We start from the raw sequence: 21,658 nt of genomic DNA on the forward strand, positions 1-21,658 counted from the left end.
CATGGGGGAGAGCAGGCCCAGCCAGCCAAGAGACACAGCTGACCAAGAGGAGCCACTCTGTTCTTTGTCTCCTGAACAGTGGAGGCATTTAGTTCTGCACTGACTCAGCCTGGGTTTGTCCCCTCCAGCCAGCGGAAGAAGGGCAAAGAAGTAACTCTGCAGCCAGCACAGCTCAATTTGATGATCCCCAGATAAGTAGGTGTGGGGGGGGGGGGAGGCCCTAGTCTGCCCCTTTCTGCTTGGCAGAGGATGGAGCCCAGGAGCTGGAGGCACTGGAGGGTGGTACATCTCCAGGTGGGCCTGTCTTCTGCTGGCTGCCCAACCTTCAGTTGCTGGTGGTGGAGAATCTGGACCAGAGAAGAGCCAAGGGCTTGGGCATCATTGTTCTGGATGCCAGAGCAGGTCAGTCAGGATCCCCCAGCTGCCCCGTGCTATTTTCTGAGATTCCTAAGGCCAATAGACTGGAAATTCAGCTTTCCTGGAATTTGGCCCCTGGAGAGTTCTAGTTCCAGCTAAGGTTTGGGAGCCCTCCCAGCGGGTGAGGAAAACCATTGGAAAGTTTCTCTCTAGATTCCTACCCTTTCTTCAAGAATCCTGCAAGGCTGGATGAAGGCATAATTATTTGACATTTGTAACCAAAGAATTGGTTGGGATTTCTAAACAAGAATCTCTATTTGTTGAGCCAGATGCTGGTGGCTCATGCCTGTAATCCTAGCTATTCAGGAGACTGAGATTGAGGATTACAGTTCAAAGCCAGTCCTGGTAGGAAAGTTCATAGAACTCTTACTGTCAATTAACCAACAAAAAGCTAGAAGTGGAGCTATGGCTCAAGTGATAGAGTACTAGCCTTGAGAACAAAAGCACAGGAGCAATACCCAGGCCCTGAGTTCAAGCCCCAGAATTGGCACAAAAAAGGAAAAAAAAATCCCTATTGATTGATTGGTGCAGAAAAGGGTTTGGTCTTTAACGTTTTTGAGAACAAAGATCAGAGGCTTTGTCTTGCTTGAGGATTGCGACACTGACCTTAACTACACGTTCCTTCCAGTAAAGCCAAAGGCAGAATTTTTAAATTAATAATGCCATTTATTGTTCTTTTTTTTTCTTCTAAGTAGAGAAGTAATAGATGCTCATTGTAATCCCATCCCTTGGAGATAAATGCTGCCAACACTTTGGACTGGCCCTCCTTTTTGTGTGTATGTGTGCATAATAAATGCCATTTATTCAAAGTTAACAGAGTGCCAGGCACAGCATAAGCTCTTTACAAATGCAATCTTATTTAACTCTGATCACTCTATGAGGTGGGCACCATCCTATCCCAATTTGTTCAGGTGAGCAGACTGGACCTCAGAGTTCATTCACAAGCCCAGTTTGTGTCAGAATGGAGCTGAGTTCAACAGCAGGTATGCAAACATGCAGATACAGATACACACACACACACACACACATACACACACACAAAACTACTATATGTAAATAAATTTAAGACTTCATTGAAATCAAGGTACTAATGAAGGAAAAAGAAAAGTGAGATATTATGAGGAAGCACTTTTTAAATTCTAGTAAAAGATTGAAATGAATATAAAAAGAAATCACTCAATGACTAGCATTTACGATTGCATGATATCACCGGGAACTAAATGCCAATACCAAGGTCATTTCTATCCCAGAAACTTCACTGGTGGTTTCTAGACAGCCTGCCAACTCCCCCTACTTCCCCTGGCCAAGGGGAAGGTGGAGGATTTGCCAGCAAGCTGGCCAGCCCAACCTGAGTATTGACCTTCGTGGCCCACTTCCAACAGAGGCTGAGCTGACTCAGGGAGGGCCAGACATTGCCACTCCATACCCAAGGTCCACCAGGGCCCCCAAGGAGGGGTCCACAACCCCATCAGAGGGCCTGACATGCCTAACCTCTGCATCCACTGAAGAAGAAATCCAGAGCCTGAAAACAGTTTTTTCTAAAGGGGGGAAAAATACATTGTTCTTGGTCTGACTCTCCTAGCAGCCCAGAGCCCGGTACAGATAAGCAACACAATTTTCCAGTTGCAATGATTTACCCTGTGAGTTAATGACCTCTGGCCTTTACAAATGTCTGTCCTCCCTGCCCAAAAGCCTCTTCCCTCCCCCAACTCCCACCTGCCTCCAGTAACCTTTCTCTGACCAGTGGGAGCTGTGTTACAGGTCTAGCAAGCTTAGTGATCACCTTCCATGACACCTCCCTGGCACCAGCAAGAGCCCCCCCCTCCCTCCCTTACTGGATTGCAGAGGTCCCCTCTCCCCCCTTACTGGATTATAGAGGTCTCAGTCTTTCTAGAGGACAGAGTCCTTTTCTGGCCTAATAGTCTCAGTCCTGGGGCCTGCAGTCACACACATTCACCACGACGTGCATGGCATGTTGGACTCAGGAGAGAAGCGAATGCGTGAAACATCCCCACAGAGAGTGCCCACAGCTGTGTGAAGATCTGTCATCTGCCCAGCCTGGCTAATGTGTTCTTGTTTATGTTTCCCAGGATAGCCTCAACAGATCTTCCTGCCTCAGCCTTCCTGGGTAACTGAGACTACCTGCGTGTGCCATTGTTCCCTGCTAAGTTTCTGGAAGAGACTATGTGGAGGACAGGAGCTTTGTGCTAAGTAATCTGGACGCTTAGCTGTTGGCTGAAACCCACAACCTTCCAGTAGCCCTGTCACCATCTATCCTGAACACAGAGCAAAGAAGTGGATCTGGGTGAGGTGAGGGCAGTCTGGCCCCAGCCCCAAGAACAGGTGTTAGATTCTCAGCTTTGCCCTTCATCAGCTGCAGGATTGATATCACTCAGCCTCTAATTATAGGAAGCAATCCAGGCTCCTCTGGCCATGAAAAGCAGGGGTCTTGGACCAGCCTTGGCTGGACTATAAATTCCTCTAACACTGTCTGCTGTAATCTCAGTAAGCACAGGGGCAGGAAGGGGAATGTCCTAGATGTTTGAATCAGTAGCACCTTTCACCTCTGTCTGCAGGATCTAAGGCTGAGCTCCCGTTAGCCAGGCCACCTGGCTTTAAAAATCCTCAATGGCCACCTTTTTGCATTGCTCCAGAATCCCGTGCTACTTACTGGATTCTCAGGTGGGGTGAAATAAAGACCTGTTACGATCCCCTGAGGAATTTGGCAGATGCCCTCCTGCACTCCCTGGGTGATAAGGGAGCACTCGCTTTTTCTGCTTTATCATTTCCTGTAGTCTAAAAAAAATGAGAGGAATGCGAGCGTTTGGGAGATAATGTGCTTAAGCACCAGGTAATGAAATGATTGAGCAAGAATGACCGTGGGAGAAGCCAGTCAGCTAAATCTGTCCTGGCCCTTCTTCCATCTCAACCTTCCCAGGCAGTCAGAAGCTACCAGCTCCTCCGGCATGCTCTGTCCCCCATCAGCCTTCATTTGCTCTCAATCAACTGCACAGTGGCTTTACCACTTTACACCGTGCTTTACCACTGAGCTACACTCCCAGCAGTAATTTTGGTTTTCTTATTTGGAGACAGACTCATTGTGTTGCCCTGTTGGCCCAGGCTGATCTTGAACTCCCAGACTCAAGGTATTCTCTCCTGCCTTAGCCTCCCAAGTAGCTGGGACTATAATCACTTGCAAAAGACTTTGTGTGTGTGTGTGTGTGTATATATATATATATAAATATATATATATATAGAGAGAGAGAGAGAGAGAGAGAGAGAGAAAATATATATATATATATATATATATATATATATATATATATATATATATATAAACCAAGAGAGGAAAAAGCCCCCCAAATCCCACTTTTATATCATTCATCTGGATTTTCTTCCTGGTAACCAACCTTGAGCACACACCATTTCTACAGTAAAGAGAAGAGAGTGCTGGTTAGGAGGAGGTTTAGGGGCCTAGTATCTCATATCTGTAAGCCTAGCTACTCAGGAGGCAGAGATCAGGAGGATCTTCATTCAAGGCTGTCCCAGAAATAAACTCCAGACCCTATCTCAGTCAATACTTGAATATGGTGGGGTGTGCCTTTCATTCCAGCTACATAGGAGGCTGAGATCAGGGGAGAATAAAGGTCCAGACCTTCCCAGGCATACAAAGGAGAATCTGAAAAATATTGAGGGCAAACGGGACTTGGGGTTATGGTTGAAGAGGCAGAGCACTTGTGCAGCAAGTACAAGGCCCTGAGTTCAAACCTCAATACCACCAAAAAAGAAGTGGGTTTGGCAGATGTTGGTTTCAAGTCTGGACCTCTGGACCTCAGTTTCCTCCTGTTAGCATTGGGGTAGTATCTAAATGACTGGGTTGTTTTTGTTTTGTTTGGTACTGGGGCTTGAATTTAGCACCTAGGCCATCTCTTTTAGCTTTTACACTCAAGGCTGGCACTCCACTACCTGAATCACAGCTCCAGAGTTTTGCTGGTTAATTAGAAATAAAGAGTCTCATGAACTTTCCTCCCCAGGCTGGCTTTGAACCGAAATCCTCAGATCCTAGTTACTTGGGGCTGAGATCTGAGGATTACCTGTGATCCTAGCCCAAGAACCATTGTTTTAAATAGCTGCATTAATATTTCACTGAATGGCTGGGCCCTGGTTGAGCCAAACATTTGGTGAGGATCAAATCTGCATAGTTCCACTTTTCCACACAGCCTTGCTCCATGCCTCCAGCTCCCACAAGCCTGTGCTACCCAGGACAGGGGTAGGAGAATGGGGTGGGGGGGGGGGAGTAGGGAAAGGGCTGTCAATTCTATGAGATCTTTCTGCATAGAGCCTTAGCATTTGGTGTTCACATCAGCGCAAGCTGTCAGGTTGCCCTTAGAAAGCCTGCACTAAATGTGTTTGGCAGTTGTTGTTGTTTTAAATGAGAACTACTTTTTACACTAATTTACAGTACTTCTCTTAGGCTGGAATTCCCATCCTGGCTGGCTCTCCTACAACACCCATTAAGAGATGTCTGAAAGGTGTCTTTCAAGAGAGGTAGATCTGAGAGGAGGATGGCAGCGTGCTGAGGCAGGTGAGCTGGCCTGCACTGGCTCAGGCTCCCTGTCCCCAGCCAGGTGGTCCCACCATCTTGAGTTCTACCACACACTGGGAAATCCCAGATGGATGGTTCTGTGGGGCCTGCCATTGGCCTTCCTGTCCTGGCTCCGCCCTGGCTTCTTGCTATATGTCAGTCACTCCTGAGAAGGAAATTCCTCAGGGGCTGGGGGACAGGAGTGGCCCCTGAGCAGCCTGCCACCCCCCTCTGCAATTGTCCTTCTACACACCAGGCTGCCAGGCTGTGTGGCACCCAGGGCCTCTCCCCTGCCTGAGCTCCTCCTCTGGGGGTGGCTCTTGTTTGCAAACAGCAAGGCAAGTTTTGATGCTGCTGATTAACCGGGCTCCCACGGCTCTGGGCTATTAGTCATCCCTGCAAGTCTCAACCTTCTGCATGTGACTTTGCCCTAGTCCAGGCAACCGGGCAGAAGGGACCAAAAATCCATCCCATGTTCATGGGTTTGTCTGTTCCCTGTCCCACACAGCCAGAATGGGCGGGGCCATGGACGCCAGTATGAAGATTTACCCAGCCTAGCTCTCTCCTCCTGGAGACCACCATGTGCCCAGCCTGGACTGTACCCTACCTGCATGACTGCCCCTCCACTCATCCTCACAGGCCATGTGCATCAGTGCTAACATCCCCACTGTAAAGATGGAAACTCTGAGGCACAAGATTAGGAGAATGGCAAAGGGGAGGCCCATGCATGTTTACATTGGGAGTTGTTGTGGGCTGGTGGCAGGAACCATGTCCCCGATCCTCTGTGTTACCTCCTATGCCTTTCTCTGGGTAAATGAGTGGTTGACGGCCTTCCCAGCACCACGGTCATGAGAGAGAGGGCCCCGCCCAGGAATTCATGTGAGAGAAGTTTAGCATCCAGCCCCTTCTCAGTCACCCTGGGAATCTCTACTCCAGAAATAGGGATAGGAGGAAGGCAACACCTAAGGAGCAGGTGCCAACACTCACTGCTGACTGGGACAGAGAGAGCACCTGTCCTCTGTCACTCATTGTCCTGGGTGTGTGTGGAGCTGGGGAGACTGGGGGAAATGGATGGAATCTGCACAAGAGGAACCTGGTCATTCAAGGCCAGGACTACTTAGCACAGGCTGGGAAGCCCAGCTAGCCGAGATGCATACAGCGCAATCCCAGAAGTTGGGGTGAAGAATACCTAGTACCTGTGCTCCTGGGTATGCTACCAGCTAGCACAGCCATAATTTGGGGACAGCCCAGGGACCCAGACAAGCACAGTCCTCCCTGAGGCCATGACAAGCCAGTCCTGACTGTGAGCCAGGGCACAGGTGCAGGATAGACTTGACCAATAAGAAGCAGACTTCATGAGGCTCCTCTGTTAGGGACACCTGCTGTTGAAAGAACCACAGGGTACTAGAAGTACCACTTCCTGGGTAAGACCTCCCGGTGCCCAGCCATCTCTGGGGACACAGTGTTGGGTCCTTCTCTGTGGGCCTGCCAAGGGTGGCAATATTTCAAGTTTAAGCTACTTGCAGCCCATGTCCTGCTCACTGTTGACAATTCCCTGCACCCAGGCTCTGCTCAAGGCCAGCTCAGTGCTTTCCCTACTCTGCAACATATGCCCAGAGGGAAGACAGCCAGGGCCAGGAGACTCGAGGCCAAGCCACAGGACCTGATGATTTCCAGGGCAGAAAAGCCACATTGGTGTCTGGCAGGTGGCTGACAAAGGGCACACTTGCCAGCACCAGGTAGAGGGCTCTGGGCACTCTAGCCTCATTCTCCCTGTCATGAGCTGCATGTGGGGCAAACAGCCTCTACCTGTGCACTCAGCCTCCAACAGGCTGACTCCAGCCCAGGGCTTGAACACCTGCTGTATATACCTCAAGGGTCATCCATGAGGTCGGTCACCAAGGGTTCTTGCATGTCTGACCCACAGCCACCCTGCCTAAGACACCCTCTCTTGGGTGCTTGAGTTTATCTGTTCCTTCCAGGTTGCCTTTGGTCCTTACATTTAATCTCCATGGCAACAGCCCTCATCTGTAGTCTAGGTCCTTCTGACATCTCCACATCAGAAGCCTTCCCTTCCCTCAGCTCCTCTAGTGCTAGAATGGGGATTATGGGGACACCTTATCAATGGGCAATATTCATTAGGCACTTACAATGTACCAGGTACTACATGCTAAGTACTTTATGTGTGCGAGCTCCTTAAATCCTTCCAACACCCAAGAATCAAGTACTGTAGTGTCTACATGACAGATGCATATATCATCTCAGTGGAGACTAACACCATTCTCATTATTTGCTTTATTCTGCCTGCCACAATGCCTAGCATACAGCAGCCACTCAGAGTCTGTTGAACACAAATGTAGACATAAATGGGCAGGGCTTGGGTGGGAAGGAATGATAGAAACAGGGTTCCTAGAATGCTGAGGTTTAGCTGCCGAGCTCCAGCTCTGTCCTGATGAGGGCAAGTATCATCTCTGGAGCCTGTGCTGGCAAAAAGTGGTGGCCAGGAATTTGGGGGGTGGGGTTGTCACCTGTTCTCATTCCCCCCAGTCAGGCACAGAGCGTGACCAATCCCCCCATGACAGGACCCCCATGACCCTGCAGTAAACAGGCTGGCAGGGTCAGTGGTGACCAGGCTGGGATCCCAGGAGGCTACACATCTGGCATCTCAATAGCTTAAGGCCACAAGGGCAGAATGGCCCACATTTGGGGGCTCCAACCAATCAGTGCTCTCTTGCCTTTTCCAAACATCTTCCATATGCCCTGGGGACTGTTTGCTAAGGTTCTATCTGCCAAACCAGGCTGAGCTGGGACAGTATCAACACCTGTCTCACCTCTCCTATAGAACCCCTTCCAAAACCAAGGTGCAACCTGAGCCCCTCCCCAGCCAGGCTGAGGGAGCCCCAGTGTGTATTGTCCCTGAGGTGCGAGACACAGACTTCAAAGTAAAAAGGAGGTGACGTAGCCCACCCTGGGGGCCTGGCAGACAAGATGGGGAGACAAGATCAGTCTGCTCTAACTCTGGCCAGCTGTGGCTCATCCTGCAGCAAAGCTGCTGTGGTAACACTGAATTCGCCTACTTATGCCTATACCCCCAAACACCCTCAGATCCTCTATCTGTGCCCAGGCCCAGCATACACACACATGCCGTGCCTGGCACTTATCTGAAGTCTGTGCCTTGTGGCAAGGGCTGCCCAGGCCTCTGGCAGATAGCTAGTTGTACCCTGGATGCAGGTATGCACCTCTACTAAACGCAGACCTCCGTCCTTGAACTTCAGCTGGGGTGAGGGCTTCAGGGATTCTGCCCACTTCTGCCCAAGGTCTAGCCACCTCCATTCTGGTATAAATTAGTGACCATAACTGGTACACATGGAAGAGGAAAGGCTGCTGCCCAGCCCTCTAGCCAATGGATCTGAGACCTTAGACCTGCTATTTGGAAGTATTCAACAAATATGCCCTAGAGGTCAGGAAGCAAGGAAGAAAGGGTAGCTTAAGGCCTTAGAAGCATGCCTTAAAGATGAAATGGTCAGCCCAAAGTAAAGCCCAGAGCCGGGTTTCGGTTTTGTTTTATGCAGTACTGGGTTTGATCAGGGCTTTGTACTTGCTAGGCTGGCATTCCAGTACCTCCAGCCCCCCACTTCCCATCTTCTCTATTCTTACTTTTGTTCTTACCCAGGGCCAGTACCTCCTACCCATGGCCTCCCATAGCTAAGATCACAGGCAGGAATCACGATGCCCCAGCTTTTTCCTTGAGATAAAGTCTAATTTTTGCCCAGGCTGGCCTTGAATGACTATCTTCTTACCTATGCCTCCTACATAACTGGGATTACAGACGTGCGCTACCACACCCCGCCAGAGCCAGGTATTCTGAGGCTGCTTCTGTCTCCTGCTCAAGTGGATAGAGGCCACCCATGACTCTCCACTCCCCTAGCCCACAAGCCGTGGAGGAAGTCAGGAAGTAGATGCCCATCCTCCCTCCTGCAGCATCTTGGGGCACACGGTCGGTCTTCTTCCCTCCTTTGGAGGAAGGCTTTGGGAGTCCCACCCACCCACGGGCTCCGAACAGTTGGGTTTTGATGCCACTGGGGAAACCTGGGCTCCACTCTGCTGGTGTGAGTCACACCCTTCCAGGGAGCAGCTGACGTCCCCATCTGCCTTACAAAACCACAGCCAGCTGCTCTGCTCCATGCCAGAGGAATGCCGCTGCCAGACAGGTTTATGGGGCACGGCCGAGCTGCTCCGAAACCAGGCTGGGCTCTTACCACATCAGGAGGTGCAGGAGGCATGGCACATGGGGAGGGGAAGGCCAGGGGGAGCAGCCCCCACTTGCCTCATAACCAGCATGCATGGAGGAACCTCCAGGGCTCAGGACTCAGCCACTGTGCCCACAGTGCCACCTCCTCCCAGCAGGACAAAGCTACCCTACCTCACCCTCAATGAGATTGAGACCAGAGTGTTAGAAGCTGCCCTCACCCCACAGCTGCAGCCACGATAGCCCATCTTGAGCCCTAAAGACAAGGACAGGAGGAATGGTTCCAACAGCCAGGCTTCATAGAACTCACAATGCCTGCTCTTGCTGGGGGTGGTGCAGAGCCATTGTGTGTACGAGGTTCACTGTGGCTGCTGTAACAAAATGACACAACCCAGATGGCTGCAATGGAAATGTACTATCCAACAGGTCAGAGGCTGGGAGTCCAAACTCGAGGTTACTGCAGGGCCACGCTGCCCTGGCAGGTCTGAGGGGGAGAGCATCCTTGCTTTCCTCTTCCAGCTCCTGGGGCTACTAAGCATCTTTGGTTTTCTTCAGCTTATGAACAGAGCTCTCCTGTCACTGGCTTTCCCACACGATGTTCTCTCTATAACTCTCTGCCCCAATTTCCCTCTACTTAGTCACTTGTAGAAACAGCTGCTGGTGGCTCATACCTGCAATCCTAGCTGCTCAGGAGGCTGAGATCTGAGGTTTGGGTTAAAAACCAGCCTGGGGTTCAGAGCAAAACCAAGTGACTCTTTTTTTGGGGGGAGGGGGGTCCGGTCGTGGGACCTGAACTCTGGGCCTGGGAGCTGTCCCTCAGCTCTTCAGCTCAAGGCTCGCGTTCTATCACTTGAGCCACAACGCCACTTCTGGCTATTTTTGCTTATGTGGTGTGAGGAATCAAACTCAGGGCCTCTGGCATGCAAGGCAAGTGCTCTACCACTGAGCCACCTTCCCAGCCCAAGGATATCTGATACTAAGACCTCAGTTCTTTTTCTTTTTGCTTATGTGGTGCTGAGGAATACGAACCCAGGGCCTCAGGCATGCAAGGCAAGCGCTCTACCACTGAGCCACCTTCCCAGCCCTAACCAAGAGACTCTTATCTCTAATTAACCAGCAAAAAAGCCAGCAGTAGATCTGTGGTTCAAGTGATACAACATCACCTTTGAGCAGAAAAAGATAAATAAGAACACCAGGCCCCAAGTTCAAGCCCCAGTATTTTACACACACACACACACACACACACAAGATACTTGTATTACACATAATGTCTCTTACCCAAATTGCCCTCTGCATTCATCTACAAAGACCCTGTTACCAAATAAGATCGGATTTGCAGGTCCCAGATAGACTTTATTCAACCCAATACATCCCATGTTATCTTCTCAACAAGCCTGATCCTTCCTTTACCTCTCTACCTTACAAATACTCAGAGTGGAGAAGCAGCTTTCCAGAGGTCACACAGCCAGGCCTGGGACCCCAAACTACACTGTCCTCCATGGCCGTCATCACCATCTCCTCACAGGGGCCTGGCAGTCACCATTCACAAAGCCCCTCCTGGCATTCCAGCACGTAGGTCCTGTGCGTGGACATTCCCAGGCTTTGCTACGTCATTCTGATCAATGGCACTGCTCCGCTTACAGAAAACACTCACTCCTACAACTCCTGCCAAGCTCAAAAAGGTGTTACTAATCTGCCTCCCAGTTGGCCTCAGCCTTGCCCCTGCTCTGCTCTGAAAGCCAGCCCCAGGAGGGTTTCACAGTGGAGGAGGACAGGGTCAAGAATCTATGAGAGCCAGGCATAGTTGTATACATCTGTAATGCCAGCACTTGGGAGGCTGAGTCAGGAGGATCTCAACTTCAAGGCCAGCCTAGGCTATATCACAAGAGCCATTTAGGATCCCATAGCTTCCATGGAGCTTCCAAGAGAATCCCAACTCCTCCCTGTGGTCAACCAAGCACTATAGGGCTGGCCCAACGCCCTCTCCCACCACAGCTCAACTCCAGACCCTCAAACATGCCACTGGGCCTTTGTACCTACTGTTCCCTATATCTGGAATGCCATATCTCACACCCTGAATGCTGGTTTCTCAGCCTTAGGATCTCAGTCAGTGGCCCCCATCCCCACAGCCCCATCTTTTCTCTAATTTCTTCATTGCCGTTACCCCTACTTGCAATTACCCTGTGCTTTTAGGCCCTTTTGTTCCCATTGAACCCCCAGCCCCTGTCACAGTGCCTCACACTGGGAGCTGGGAACTCAGGCCTGTAATTCTAACTGCTCTGGAGGCTGAGATCTGAGGACCATGGCTTAAAAACCAGCCCAGGGAAAAGAAGTTTATGAAACTCTTATCTCCAGTTAGCCAGCAAAAAGCCCAAAGTGGAAGCGTGGCTCAAATGGTAGAGAGCCAGCTTTGAGCCACAAAGCCAAACAAGATCCCCAGGCCCCAAGTTCAGGCTCCAGCCAGTACCAGCACCAAAAAAACAAAAACAAAAACAAAATAAAAACCCACCACCACCAAACAACAACAACAAAACCCCCACAAAACCTGCAACTGAAAAACCAAGAAAAGGCTGTCCAGGGCACAGTGGCCTAGCAATTAAGAGAAAAATTCTGTGGGATAAAAAATCAGGCCCATGGGGCTGGGAAGGTGGCTCAGTGGTAGAGCGCGTGCCTTGCATGCCTGAGGCCCTGAGTTCGATTCCTCAGCACCACATAAGCAAAAAGAAAAAAGCCGGAAGTGGCACTGTGGCTCAAGTGGTAGAGCACTAGCCTTGAGCTGAAGAGCTGAGGGACAGCGCCCAGGCCCAGAGTTCAGGCCCACGATCGGACCCCCCCAAAAAAATCAGGCCTGTGGCTGGCTGAATGACCTCAGGAGGCCTCTTGGCCTCTCTGAGCTCCTCAAAGAGGCCTGGAAGGAAATGTGGGTGCGACTTTAACTAAGTATCACTATCCCACAATACTGTGAAATTTGTGAAATTCATGTAATCACTTAATCTCAATAAAAATTATTTTAAAAAAAAAAGAAGCTTGGAAGGATGAACATCCCCCCCCCCCACACACACACATACAAAACACCCAGGATCTAGAGAGCTCAATATATGGTGGCAGTGCTTCGGGGCCATTATGTGCCAGGTGCTGCCAGAGGTTCCCTGGTTCTACAAAGTAGCTGGCCTGGCCTCTTCACCAATGTCCAAGTCAAAGCTACACAGAAACCCTCAAGGGCTGTTCCAGGTGGAGGGCACAAAGGACACTGTTCCTTTTGCCTCTTACAACAATTGGCAAAGATCCCTTATAGTTGTAGATTAGATAATGGGATTGTGTCAGCATCAGTGTCCTGATTCTAATTGCTGGACATTGGTTATAAATGAGAATCTCTTGTTTTAAGAAAGTACCCATTGAGGCAGTGAAGGGGAAAGAGGCACTAGGCCTGAGACTTCTTAAAACAGTACAGAGGGTGCTGGGCATGGAAGGGCACACTTGTAATCCCAGCATGGAAGCAGGAGGATCACAAGTTCCAGGCCAGCCTAGAGAACTATACAACATGAGACTGTCTCAAAAATAAAACAAAGCCAAGCCCTGGTGGCTCATGCCTGTAATCCTAGCTACTCAGGAGATCTGAGGATCCCAGAAGCCAGCCCAAGAGACAAATCCAAGAGACTCTTATCTCCCATTAATCAGCAAAAAAGCTAGAAGTGGAGCTCAAGGGGTAGAACACCACCCCTGAGTGAAAAAACGAAAGAAGAGCATGAAGCCCTAAGTTCAAGACCCAACACTGTTTACACATCCACACAAACAAAAACAACAAAATAGATGTATCTGGGAATTCCTTATTTCTTGGGGCAGAGAAACACAGGATATTGATATAGTCCAAACTGTCTTGAATTTGTGAACTCCTTCTACCTTAGCCTCCCAAAGGCTGGGATTACAAGTGTGTACCACTATACTCAACATCTGGAAACTATTTGTAATTACAAAACATGAAAAAGCTGTAATTATGAAAGATAAAAAGGGAGCAGAAATGCATGGTCCTGGTCTCTGAAGCAGGCAGAGTATTTTGGTGGCAGTTTCCATGGAGGAGATTGCCATCCATGTTTGCCTGGAACCATCCTGATCACCAGCCATGCCCCATCCATCCTAGGAAGGCCCTTAGCCCTGTGCACACCTGCTTCCAGGAAAACTTTATCAGATTAAGCCACCCCAAATCCTCCATAAACTGAAACAAGGTCTGTCGAGACGAGGTCTGGGTATCTAGGTCATGCTGGCTAGAACTCAAGATCCTCCTGCCTCAACCTCCTTCTGCAATGCAGGGATTACAGGTATGACCACCACTCCCAGACCGGGCTTTGCTGAGACCTTTGGATCAGCTGTCTGATGTCACAACTGGGAAATCCCACACAAGGCCTCACGGACAGGTCACTGTCCAAACACTTACAAAATTACCTTCTGGCTATGTACAAGAGGTGCATCTGACAGGAATGGGTTTCCTATCTAGGCTTGGGGCTCATCCCAAGACCTCTCACTGTGTATATACAAATACTCCAAAATCGGGGAGATAAAAAAACAATAACAACCCTGAAGTACTTCTGAGTCCAAGCATTTCAGACAAGATCTACCCAACCAGTCCATGGAAACTATAGGCTTGTATCTCCATCAGCTCAGGCAGTACCTGCAGGGCTGACACGGGGGGGGGGGGCAAACTGGGGACAGGACAAATCAGATCAATTCCCTGCACAGAGGGAGATTTCCAGGCTGCCTGGGCAGCCCATTTCCTGCATGACCACGGAGGTCCTGTGGGAGGAATGCCGGCAAACAGCTACCCTGCCTTTCAAACCTATTCAAGCCACACTAAGGCTTGAATCCTCCATGGTGGAGGATGCGTGGCTGTGGCCAGGGCACTTGGTGTCCAAGGAATGTGACCTACAGCCTGATGCAGCCCAGCCGGCTCAGCAGAGGGACTGCCCAGCCTGTGGGCAGTATCAGGCTGCTCCCAACCCAGATGACTCCTGGGAGACCTCCCCCCATACTAAGGCCTGTGCGTCCCTTCCTGCCTCAGCACGGCACCACCCCCAGAGGCCTGGTGCTGGGCTGTAGGCCACTGGCTAGGTCCTAGCTTGGAAGGACTCCCCGGATGGAATGGGGTGTGCCAGCAGCTTTGAGCTCCATTCATGAAAGCTGGGGTGTCTGTGACCACAACAAGCAAGCCATGAGCCACAAGCTGGTAAACACCAGGGCAAGAGGACGCCACTCTGCGTAACTCCCAGCCACGTGGGGCCAGCTGTGAGTCAAGCTTTCTGGCCTCTGTCGCCTGCTTAATTTAGAGAGGCGGCAGCTGCCCACCCAAATTAGCCGCACCTGCACCGCCTTGGTCCTGCTACTTTGCTTCTTTGGAAAAGCAAGTGGGGTGAGGGGGGAAGGGGGGGACAGGAAACAGAGAGGAAAGAGAAGGACCAGTGGGAACCAAGTAGATTAGAGGCACAGGATATTATTTCCATGAGATTATGGAAATACCACAATGAAACGCCCCACACTGTACAATTCCTGTGCACTAATAAAGATGTGAGGGGGAGAAAGAAACAAGTTAGCACACCACCAAGAGGCTGTTTTCTTGTCTGACTGCTTTCAAGCTACTCGAGTGCAAACAGTAAACTATAGTGAAAGTCTGTCTCCTCCCGCCCCCACTACCCCTCCCCACCCCCCTCTTCTGAGACGATCACTGTCATGAAGGCTTGTGGGATCTTCTTGTCCAGAATGTCCTCATTTTAAAAACGATCTCCTGACTCCACAGATAAGAGTCCAGTGCTCATCCTTTCCTGCTTGGTTTCTGTACTTAACTCTCTCCAGAAGCTCCTGACACCACACACAGCCTTGTCCCCCGACCCCCTGTGGCAGGGTGCCCACCAACCCATTTCAGCTGATGGAGTTGTTTCCAACCATGTTGTTAATAGGAATGGCCTTACACCCCGGCTCCACACTCATCTACAGGCGGAGGGATCTGCACAGACAGTGTGGCTAGCCTTAATCTTTCTCTGTTTCTCAGCTTTGTTTTAGAGCTGGGGATCAAAGCCAGGACCTCATGCTTGCTAAGCTTTGCTCCCCATTTCAGTATTAATCCTTTTTAAATTATAGGCAAAAAACCATCTCCCCCTGTGAGAGTCTTATGAAAAGAAAAAGCCCATAGTCATTTAGTTTGCATTCAATGGCTAGATGGAGGCTCAGGGTTCACATTAAGAGTCTTGGGCCAGGGCTCTGGTGTCTCACATCTGTAATCCTAGCTGTTCAGGAGGCTGAGATCTGAGGATCCTGGTTCAAAGTCAGTCTGGGCAGGAAAGTACATGATGAGATCCTTATCTTCAATTAACCACCAGAAAACCAGAAGTGGCACTATAGCTCAAAGTGGTAGAACACTAGCCTTGAGCAAAGGAGCTCAGGGACAGCACCTACACTGAATTCAAGCCCCATGACTGACAACAACAACAAAACCTTGGGAGAAGCCAGAAGCTGATGGCTCATGCCTGTAATCCTAACTACCTACTCAGGAGCCTGAGATCTGAGGACCAAGGTTCAAAGCCAGCCTGGGCAAGAAAATCCATGAGACTCAACAATTAACCACCAAAAAGCCAGAAGTAGAGCTGTGTAGCTCAAGTGGTAGGAGAGCCAGCCATGAATGAAAAGCTAAAGAACGGCACCTAGATTCTGATCCAAGCCCCCAAACCAGCTCACACCCCCGACACATATGTACACAAAAATCATGGAACAGGGAACGACAATACATACAGCAAAGTCCCATCCAACTCTCACTTGGGGAGGGGGGACATGTTTCGGTTTGGTCATTACTCAGAAAGTCACCAGCTTGTTCTGCCAACAGGATGGGAACTCAGCATTCACATCTCCCTCACCAACACCACAGAGTACCCCTACCTGTCCTCTACGCCATGCACCCCAGCCTCCAACTGCCAGGATGTGACTGTCCCTCAAGGCACCCCACTTGGTCCCGAGGTACAGAGCCCTGGGGTTTGCCTTAGACCTGGACAACAGCTGCTGCCTCAGACTGTGAAACCAGACCCTGCTGGAGGAAGGCTCCAGAGCTCACACCCTCAGCCAGGCGTTAATATTTTATAAGGACTCAGGGAAACAAGCCACTTCAGGAAAGCATGGAATGCACAGGCCCATCAGCTCCAGTGCCGGGCGCCCAGCAGAGCTAGGAGGAAGCCATGCTGTGAAGAGCCCTTGCTGCTCAGAGCCTGGCGTCCATGGCTCAGTCTGACTGCAGTCTTAGGACCCCTGAAGCCACCTTTGGCCACATCTTGGTGTCCAGCAGGCTGCATGTCTGTGGGTGCAGCCCATCATGGAGACCTGGTAAGAGTGGAGGCTGGAGAGTCAAGGACCTTGGCTACCACCTGCTAGGCAGATGGCCAGGTGCCCGGGCAAAGAGCCGCCTGGATAGTTTGGGCATTGGATATCTGTTCCCCTTTCCTGTCTTCTTCCTTTCCTTCTATATTCCTGAGGCTAGAACTTTCTCCAGAGTTGGAGAAAGTTCTATTTGGACCCATGCTGTGGCCTTCCCCTTGCCCTGGTCCCCCTGAGGACAGCCACCTATGAAGCTTTAGCAATCACAAAGCCTTGAGCGGCCAGGAATTTCCCTGAGCCCCAGCCCTTCAAGTGGCTGGAGATCAGATCTCTCCCACCTCAGAAAGGAAGGGGCTAAGGATTCCCATTCCTGGAACCACTGCCAGTTCTGGAAGGTTCTGTCATTTTCCCACTTATAATTTGTGCCAAGAAAGAAAGGAAGGAAGAAGGGAAAGATCCAGGGGAGGGTGAATATGGCCAAAATAGTTTATGTGCCTGTGTAAAAATGGAACAGTGAGGCTAGACTTAAACATCATACTTAGGTACATTATGTATATATGACTATATTATATATATTACATATATATATATTACATCCAGATGTAATATATATACACACACACATACATAGAATATGATTCTAGTGGTGCCATTGCTGAGGAGGATGAGAGGAAGGAGGGAGGGAAAAAGATGGAGGGTGAAAAATCCAAATACATCACAAATGGTATGTTGACAGCATGAAGAACCTCAGGGAAAGCAGAGGGAAGGAGAAATCAAGAGGGGGCTACTTGTGAGCAAAACATACACTTATCTGAAATGCCTTGGTGAAACCCTTTGCTACTATTAATGCACACACACAAGACAGCTGGACATTGGTGGCTGACATTGTAATCCTAGCTACTCAGGAGGCTGAGGTTTGAGGATCATGGTTCCAAGCCAGCCCAAGCAGGGAAGTCCATGAGACTCTTATCTCCAATTAACTACCAGTAAACCAGAAGTGGAGCTGTGGGTCTAAGTGATAGAGCACTAGCCTTGAGCAAAAGAGCTCAGGGACAGTGCCCAGGCCCTGAGTTCAAGCCCTATGACCACCACCAACAACAAAAAGACAGGAAAGTAATATGGGCTGTTGGCAGGGTGGGCACCAGAGTGGAGGGGAGGCTTATAGAGAGGGTGAATAAGGATGAATATGATTGAACAATGTTTGCATGAATGAAGATGGAACCATGAAACTTGATGAAATTGCTTTAATAGGGGCAAAAATAAATAAAGCACAGAAACCTAATACAAAAATTCTTCAAAGATAGCCGGGCACCTAATCCTAGCTACTCAGGAGGCTGAGATCTGAGGATCCTGGTTCAAAGCCAGCCCGGGCAGGAAAGTCCGTGAGACTCTTAGCTCGAATAAACCACTAGAAAACTAGAAGTGGTGCTGTGGATCAAGTGGTAGAGCACTTGCCTTGAACTGAAGAGCCCAGGGACAGTGCCCAAGCCCAGAGTTCAAGCCCCACGACCAACAAAAACAAACAAAAATTCTTCAAAGATTAAAAAAAAAAATAAGGGTGTGGGATAAGGGACAGTGTGGAGGTGAGGTTGATCAGGCTACATTATTTACATGTGTGGACATGTCACAATGAAAACCCATTTGACCTGGGTGGCTGGTGGCTCACTCCTATAATCCTGGCTACTAGGGAGGCTGAGATCTGAGGATCAAAGTTCAAAGTCAGTCCCAGGCTAAGAAGACCTTGAGGTTCTTATCTCCAATTAACCAGCAAAAATCAGAAGTGCATGTGAGGCTCAGGAGATAGAACACCAACCTTGAGCAGAAAAGATTAAGCAAGAGCTAGGAGGTCCTGAGTTCAAGTCCCAGTACTGGCACAAAATAAAAGACCACTTCCTTTGTAGAACTGATGTATACTAAGAAAAACAAATTGGTTTGGGGAATGGAGGATGAGGGAAAAGGACAGAGGCATGAATTCGCTTAAGGTCCGTGGTATATATACAGGCATGTCAAGATAAAACCCCTTGCCCTACTAATCAACGTTAAAATGTCAGGGCTAGGAAAAGCAAAAAGGCCGGGCACTGCACTAATGTGCTCCTATGGACCCTCCCAGCCACACCTTGAGTGGCACGGGTGAGTATCCTCAATTTCCAGGTGAGTAAGCAGACATAGAAAGGTAAAACACTAGCTCAGTCAACCACTAGTAAGGGGCAGGGGATCTGTCACCCAGGCAGCTTACTGCTTTTGGGGTCTCCCTCAGGGCCATTCTTGGGGCTCCTCACCCTCACAGTGGCCACCTAGTATCACCTGTGTGAGGCCCCAGTATGACTCGGGCATGAAGCAGCCTGCCCGGCAAGTCAGAACCAGAACTCAGACAGCCCCAGGGCTGCGCCATTGTTCTAGTCCTCGCTGGGCATCGCACGTGGCCGCCCATGTGCACACGTGGCCTGAGAAAACAGAGCGAGCAGGGGAGGGCACTGTGGGAGGAGGGAGGGGGAAGGGAGGCTGATGGCAAAAAGTCTCGCCTCTGTCCTTGTCAAGGTCTGCTTGCCAAGGTCACCCTGAGGGTGGCACCCTGAGACAGCCAGGCACATTTGAGTGACAGCCTGGCTGCTGGTCCTAGCTTTCTGCCTGGTAAGTCCAGGCTCTGCAAGGCAGGCACAGGAGTGGTCCTTGGTGACCTTCTGGCCCTAATACTTGGTGATGCAGAGTGGGAGACAGGAAAGTGAATTCCAGAGCACCAACCCTTTCTCTAGATGTTCCTTTCCACTAAGTCCAGTCATGCACACACACACACACACACACACACACACACACACACACACACACACACACACACACACACACACACACACACACACACACACACACACACACACACACACACACACACACACACACACACACACACACACCTGAGACCCCACAGAGGGCAAGATCACTAGTGTCACATCTCCATGCTCTCTCCTTTTAAAGCTGATGGATCATTTCACCCATTTTACAGATAACAAAACAGGTTTGAAAGAGTCAATCTAGCTGGCCCAGTAGTAGAGCACTTGCCTAGCATACAGGAGTCCCTGGGTTCAATTCCAGAGGTCAGAGGAGGAGAGGAGGAGACATCAACTACCACAAGGTAACCACAGGTCCGGTCTCTCCAGTAGGAACTATAGTCCTGGGCACGATACTTAGGACTAGATTAGTTTTAGGGGCAAATGAAAATGTTTTTTATTTGGCTAGGTATAGTGGCTCATGTCTATAGGCCCAGCATTCAAGAGGCTAAAGCAGGAAGATCAAGGTCAGGTTGGGCTATGTAGCAAGAAAATGTTTGAAGTTCACTTAAAATCAAAAGAGGAGCTAGGAGCAGGTGGCTCATGCCCATAATCCCAGCTACTCAAGTGGCTGAGATCTGGGGGTTGAGGTGTTCAAAGCCAGCCTGTGCAGGAAAGTCTGTGAGACTCTTATCCCGAATTAACTACCAGAAGTGGCATTGTGACTCAAAATGGTAGAGCACTAGCCTTGAGACAGAAAGCTCAGCGACAGGCCCTAAGTTCAAGCCCTACTACTGAAAAAAAAAAAAAAAAAGGCAGGACTGAAACATGGCTTAAATGGTAGAGCACAAAGCAAGCAAGCTGAATTAGCACAAGGCTTCAGTATATACATACAAAAAATACAACAGCCAGCTTCCACCACCGGACTTTGAAAGTCCAGGTAGCATGCCTAGACTTTCTGGCTATACAGAAGGAGGAGATTAAACAAAAAAAATAATAAGACTACCTTCCCCCTCACCCCAACAAACAAGCTGGGCATGGTGGTACACAGCATCTGAAATCACAATTACATGCTGCAGGAGGCAGAGCTCCTTAGAAGGATGTTGGGCTGAGGCTGGCTGGCCCCAGGCAAAAAGCAGACCTTCTGTAAAATCAACTAAAGCAAAAGAAGCTGAGGGCATGATTCAAGCGGCAGAGCACCTGCCTAGTGGGTTCAAATTACAGTACCTCCAAAGAGGGAAAAAAAAGGAAGTCCAGATGATCAGAGAAATTGGTTTTCAAGGCACACAGGCTTGGATTTGATTTTCATTCTGCTGTTTAGATGGCTTTAAATGAAAGCTACTCAGCCTGATTCCTTTCTTCTTTTTATCAAGTGAGCATGATAACCCAGAGCCCCATAAGGTTAGAGTCAGAGGAAGCTGAAATAAAATACTTTCTTTGTAGAGAAAAAAAGTCATTACGATGAGTAAAAGCCAGCATATTCATTTGTTTAGGAAAGAAAAAAAAAGTTGATCCCATCATCCCTAGGGTTGGAGTAACTGGGCTTGCAGGAGACAAACGACAAATTTGGAGAGGTCACCAAGCCATATAAACTGGGCCACACCTGGACTCAGCCTTTCTATCCCCCCAGGCCTTCCAGAGGACAGTAGAGAAGGGAGGTAGTGATCATGTGGATGAAAGGGAAGCTGGCCTCAATCAAGGCAGCAGAGCCGGAAATGCACTCAGCTCAGGTGACCTAAACCACACTTGAGCCTGGCAAGCCCCAGGTTACTCAATCCACCAACACAGAAACCATGAAACGAGACAAAAGCTGAGGAACCAGCACACCCCAGGGCTCAGCAGGTAAGCCTGTCATACCAGGAACTCCATCTGCCATCCCAGGCTGAATCTTGCTAACTGGAAGCTTCTCCAGGAGTCCCCAAGCCTGTGGCTGTGGCAGCCTCCTCCCATGACAGCACCCCCCCACTCCCCCACCCCCGTCACGCCATCCCCTGGCTGCTCTCTGTAGACTATAATGCGCATGCGCATTACCTGGGACAGTGCTAGCACCTGGTCCCCAGGGAGGACCTAAAGATCAGTGTGCCCTTGACGATCCTCCTGTCCCAGTGAAATCTTGGGGTGCCCTTCCCCCTAAGTGAACTACCAGTATCAACTAGATCCCACAGGAACTGGGGGGGGGAAGTGGATAAAAATAAATTGAATGTTAACATCTGTGGCAATGTAATTTGTTGAAAGACTATGTTTTCCTCTGTGCTGCATCCCTGGCCAGTCAGCTGAGCTCCTCTATAATAAAGC

General features: G+C 49.7%; 1 protein-coding gene across 6 annotated transcripts in view; it reads right to left on the reverse strand.

Moving 5' to 3' along the window:
* Kifc3 (kinesin family member C3) overlaps nucleotides 1-21,658 on the reverse strand; it is a 73,596-nt gene that overhangs the window by 34,412 nt on the left and 17,526 nt on the right. The window lies entirely within an intron of this gene.

This window comes from Dipodomys merriami, unplaced genomic scaffold, assembly GCF_024711535.1.
Source record: "Dipodomys merriami isolate MVZ:Mamm:240054 unplaced genomic scaffold, mDipMer1.0.p SCAF_41, whole genome shotgun sequence".
NCBI lineage: Eukaryota > Metazoa > Chordata > Mammalia > Rodentia > Heteromyidae > Dipodomys > Dipodomys merriami.